Raw genomic sequence first — 6119 nt, 5'->3', positions numbered from 1 at the left:
GAATTTGCCTTTCTGTCTGGTTCCCCCTCCCTCCACTGCCCACTCCTCTGCCACTGAAACCTGCTTTTATTGACTTGTCAAACAATCCCTGAGTGGCTGCCTCCTGGGTGCCAGCCTCCGGCAAGGCTCTACCCCACTGCCATGCAAGGGTGGGGGGCTGGGTGCATTTAAGGTGCTGGTTCGTTAGCACACCTGGTCAGCACACCTGTTACTATGCATGTAAGTGAACGGAACAGGGAAGGTCTAGGACTCCCCAACTTTTTCCTCACATCTCCTCACACCCCAACTTTCCAGAGTCTTTTTTGTTTTTAAGTTTTTATCGAACTTGTTACAACACTGCTTCTGTTTTGCTTTTGGAGGGGGACCAGAAGGCATGTGGGATCTGGTATTTTGGAGACAGTGACTCCAGCTTTGTAAGTTTTTATTTCTCTCTCAAGAAATCACAGCCAATGTCTAGCATCTTGGAAGACTTCCCTTGAGGTCTGCAGCTCAAGGGTCTAAGTCCACGGGCTCCTCTCCCGGGCTCCTAGGCCTGCGCACGCACTTGTGTGTGAATGTGTGTGTGTGTGTGATTGTCACGGACCGGAAGTGACAGCACGTTTTAGCATGTGCTCTCTACTAAACCAGGTCTTCTCTCTGGACCTCAGGTTTCTCGTCTGTTAAAGGAGGAAGCTGAAGTGGTTCATCCTTGTCACATGTATGTGTCATGCAAGCCACAAAGGTCAGCCACAGGTATAATTTAAACTTTCTAGCAGCCAGCCACATTACAAGAAATAAAAAGAGGGGAATTAATTTTAATGATGTATTTTATTTAACCCAAGAGATCCCAGACATTGTCATTTCAACATGTAATCGACATTTCTTTAAAAAAAATTAATGAGCTGCTTTAAAGCCTTGCTTCAAACTATGTTCTCAGAAGTGCAGTATATTATACTTTCAGTCCTGGCCAAATTGAACCAGCCCCAGTTCCAGTACTCAAAAGCCCTGGGCTGGTGGTCTCTAAGGGCCCTTCGGGCACCAGCATTTTAGGGGTCTGGATCACCAAGGTTAGGATGAGGTTCATGACACCAAGAAAAAGATATCAAGTTGACAGAGGGGGTAAAAGCAGAGGAGGGTCATGACTTTGGGAATTCCCTACCCCCAACATCCCCCGATCCCTAAGTCCCACAAGAAATTCTGGGAAAACTAATGAGAAAAACGTGAGTGCATTTTCTTTTTCCTGTTGCTCCCGGCTTGCTGGCTGGCTGGCTGGCAGACCCAGGGCTGCATCCAGGGGAGCCTTGTGGACATGCCTGTTTGGAAGTGCTGCCCGTGGTCACTGTGCCCATCAGTCCCCACATTTCTGTTTACTGCAGATTTCCCACCTAAGCCTCTAAGCACTCTCCGTTTTGTTTTTTTTTTTTTAAATAGTATCTTGTGTTTATTTCTCTGGAATCTTCCCTGGTGGCTCAGACGGTTAAGAGTCTGTCTGCAACGCAGGAGACCTGAGTTCAATCCCTGGGTTGGAAAGATCCTCTAGAGAAGGAAATGGCAACCCACTTCAGTATTCTTACCTGGAAAAATCTCATGAACAGAGAAGCCTGGCGGGCTACAGTCCAAGGGGTCACAAAGAGCTGGACACGACTGAGCGACTAACCTGCACAGCATCTTGTTTTTTCATATTTATTTATTTATTTGGCTGCACTGGATCTTAGTTGTGGCAATTGGGATCTTGTCCCCTGACCAGAAATCAAACCCTGGCCCCCCCTGCATTGGGAGAGCTGAGTCTTAGACTCTGGACCACCAGGGAAGTCACAACACTCTCTCTTCTAACCTCCTTTTCTCTTCCCATGTATACCCAGTCACTCAGTCTTGTCTCTTTGCAACCCCATGGACTGTAGCCTGCCAGCTCCTCTGTCCATGGGATTCTCTAGGCAAGAATACTGGAGTGGGTTGCCATGCCCTCCTCCAGGGGATCTTCCTGAGCCAGGGATCGAACTCCCATCTCTTATGTCTCCTACATTGGCAGACAGATTCTCTACCACTGTGCCACCTGGAAAGCTTTTATCAATAGCCAGCCCAGCCCCATCCAGGACTGCAGTGCGGCCCTCAGGGCACCAAATTTAAGGTGGCACTAACTCAGCCTTGAGAGTGGGCGCCTCCTTAAATGCTGAGCCCTGGGCACCTGGCCCTGCCCCAGAATCCTTGTGGGTCCAGCTCTCTGGGAGGTGGGGAAGCCTGAGGAGAGGGCCCTAGCTGAGTAATTTCGTGATGCCCCCAAAGAAGACAGGGAGGGACCTAGTATCTGAAATAATTTACTTGCTGATGGTCAGGAGAGCAAGGTTGAGGCCCTTAGAAATCAGTGAGAGAAAAAGCCTAAAGGGAGTCTAAATGGAGTTCTGCTCCTCTGAGTGTTATCCGGCTTCGAGTGAGCGGTGGCATTGTTGAGGGACAAGAAGGGAAGCCCACGTGACTGGAAATGAGAGGAGAGAGACTCACAATAAGGGCATTTGTTCCCAAGGCTGGAGGGGACCTGCATTCAGCCGCAAGGCCAGCAGGGATCACTTTCCATGAGGACGGGCCTGGGTTTGCCCAAGGACGCAGTCCCAGCTGACCCCTCCCTCACCACCACCCTCTCCACAGCCGACCATCCCAGCCAGGACCCCACCCTTGACTGCAGGACAGAACCGGTCACACAGGCAGCTCTCCTTAATGTCCTGGTGCTCGGACCCTCTCACCAAGGCCCCCTCGGCATTCAGGGCTGTAGAACCTCAGACCGGGGCTGCCCTTTTATCTGCCCACCCTTCCTCACCAGCAAGATGGAAGGTGCCACCTGCCAACCACCACCCGCTCCCGCCCCTGACTTCCATTAAATCCCAATTAAGAAGCATGTGAGGAACTCCTTGGAGGTCCAGTGGTTAGGACTCCTCACTTCCACTGCAGGGGGCATGGGTCTGATCCTGGTCAGGGAACTAAGATCCCCCCATGCCGCTCAGCAAGATCAAAAGAAGAAGGAAGGAGGAGGAAGAGAAGCATCTGAGTTGGGGTGGGGCGGGGTGCGGGGAACCCAGGGGAATTCTGTGTCCTCAGGTCAATTACACTCATGCAACAGCCTGGATCACTGAACCTCAGCGCCTGCCAGCTTCCTGCTAACCGTGGCCTTTCCATCCAATTGCTAAACCATACAAGGAGCATCTGAGAACCAACTACACAAGCATCACAGGGAATGTAATAAACATATAAGAAAGATGCAAAAAAAAATGAAAGATGCTACTCAGTCTCTACCTCTGGAGGGAATCCCCACTTTTTTTTTTTTTTTTAGCCATTTAGCCGCCTAGGGGATGATTTAGCATTTAGCATTTAGGGGATGATCTTCTGTATAACATGCTGGGGGTTCATAAGGAAACTGCCTTGAACGAGCTCCACCCAGAGGGGAGGTGGATGTAACGGAACAAAAGTATGCATTGTAGAGAGTAGCATAGAAACATATATACTAACATATGTAAAATAGATAGCCCAATGGGAATTTGCCATGTGACTCAGGAAACTCAAACCAAGGCTTTGGTACAACCTAGAGGGTGGGATGGGGAGGGAGGTGGGTGGGAGGCTCAGGAGGAAGGGGACACACATAGGTATACCTATGGCTGGCCCGTGTTGATGTGTGGCAGAAACCAACACAATATGGTAATTATCCTTCAATTAAAAATAAATAAATTGAGAAAAAAATACAGCTTTGGAACACAAAGTATCCATTGTGTTGCATGCTATACCGAAGAAACACACAGGGCCACGGCTGGGCACAAAAGGCCACAGCGTGCAGAGTAGCCCTCCCAAGAGGTAGGGGAGGGGCAAGGCTTAAAGGATGGGTAAGCTTTTCAGGTGGAGAGGGAGGAGGATGAGTGAGGGGGAGGACATTTCCGGCCAAGGGGACAGATTTTGCCAAGGCACCAAGGTTGTGACAGCCCTGCCCAGCAATGCAGCATGGACACCAAGTGTGGGCAACAGGCAATGAAGCCAGACAAGCAGACCGTGGCCAGATGGCTAGTGGAGGGCCAGACTCATCCCGGAAGCAGACAGGCACTGCAGCAGGAAGTAGGCGGCTCACCGGGGGTGGGGGACGGGCAGGCTCTGCTGGGGTCCTCAACGCAGTGACCAGGGTCCTTAAAAGAAGAGGACAAGGGGACTTTCCTGGCAGCCCAGGGGTTGAGAATCCATGCTTCTGCTGCAAGGGACAGAGGTCTGATCCCTTATCAGGGAACTAAGGGGGCTCCCCAGGTGGTCCTAGTGGTAAAGGATTGGCCTGCCAATGCAGGAGACATAAGAGACATGGGTTCGATCCCTGGGTTGGGAAGATCCCCTGGAGGAGGGCATGGCAACTCACTCCAGTATTCTTGCCTGGAGAATCCCCATGGACAGAGGAGCTTGGCGGGCTGTGGTCCATGGGGTCGCAAAGAGTCGGACACGTCTGAAGAGTCTTAGCCCGCATGCACAGGGACCTAAGATCCCACATGTGCCCTGGGCTAAAAAAAAAAAACGAAAGAAAGGACGAGGACATGGAGAGATACACAGGTACAGACGAGGCAGAGACACAGAGGAGGCCATGGGAAGAGGGGCTGGGGTTGCTCTGCCACCAGCCAAGGAGCATCAAGGATGGACAACAGCCTCCAGAAGGTTCTCCTTCAGTCCTCCAGGAGGAACCAGCCCCGCCCACACCTGGGCTTCAGACTTCCAGCCTCCCGAACAAACTTCTGTTGCTCTGGTCTGTCATACTTTGTTACACAGCCCTGGGAAACTAGGGCACTCTGGAATGAAGGCGACTGTGTGTCATCCAGCAGGTTCTGTGAAATGCGGAGAGGAGCCCAGCTGGCGTGGCGAGAGACCCAAGCCTTTGTCTTGACGCGGCCATGGTTCCGTCCTCCCACCTCCAGGAGGTCAAAGCGGAGAAGTGGCGAGTGCAGAGGGTAAACACGTGTGACTCGGGAGACATGACACTCGAGGGCCCAGGAGCAGCCTGTTGGGGAACCCGAGCTTGCGGGCAGTGTGCTGGCCAACCTCCAGCCCTGCCTCTTGTGATCAAACCATTAAAAATGCAGGGGTTATAGCTCACACTTGCCCACCTTCTCTGGAAGTGGCAAGCTCACACTTCTCTGGAACTGGCTTTACTATTGGGCTCATCTTCGGGGTCTTGATTCCAAGAAAAGTTATGAGCTGAAGCTTCCACGTGAGAGAGGTGCCACCAGTGACCCCAAGGCTGGAGTGGAGAACCCTGTTAAGTGCCCAAACTGGTACAGCGGTGAGAAACCTAATACAGCTGCCAGTCTCCTCTTCCAGCTCCCTCGCACCTGCCCAGTGGATCTGCCCTGACCTCCCTCTCTCCTTTCTCTGTCTCTGTCTCCCTCTCTGGCTGTGCTCGACCCAGGGCAGGGAGTCGGTGACGAGAGGGACTCACATTAGGATGAATTTCCATGACTTGACCCTTGGGGTCAGGAAGATCTGCTCTGAATCTTGTAAACAGCTCCAGGATCTGTTTCCTCATCTGAACAAAGGAAGCTGATTTCAGTGAATTCATGGTGTTGTCAGGAGCATCACGTGGAGTCAGTGTGAGGCACTGGCGATTCAGTAACGTGCACGCACTCACGTGGATTTCCAACCCTGAAGACAGGAAGACAGCTTCCTGAGCCTGTGCGTGAAAGACAAGCAAAACCGTGAAACGAGCCAAATTGTCCTTCGGTATCTGGCCCTTGTCAGGTCTCTGCCTCGTGTCCAGCTACCCAAACACTTATATTTCCCATATGCTGCTCAATCAGTGGCTAATTCCAAGGAAAACACAGACTTAAACTGGAGCGAAACTCCCATGGAAAGACGCTGGGCTGGCATTGGGCAACACCCCAGGGGCCCCCCGCCAGCGGGGACACACACCCATGGTACCTCTAAACCGCCCTGGCCCGAGGCAAGTGCAGAGCAAAATAAGACTGCTGTTGGCCCTACCGCTGCCTGCCATCTACTTCCCTATTTCCCTGGTGCTACCCCAAACCACCACCGCTTGAAACATCTTTACAAGAAAGTGACAGGTGTGGCTTTGGGAGGGAACAGTGTAAATAGGCACCAACAAAAGAAAAGAAGACAAAGTTAACGGAAAG

Source organism: Cervus canadensis, chromosome 21 (assembly GCF_019320065.1).
Source record: "Cervus canadensis isolate Bull #8, Minnesota chromosome 21, ASM1932006v1, whole genome shotgun sequence".
Lineage (NCBI taxonomy): Eukaryota > Metazoa > Chordata > Mammalia > Artiodactyla > Cervidae > Cervus > Cervus canadensis.
This window is presented reverse-complemented; position numbering follows the sequence as displayed.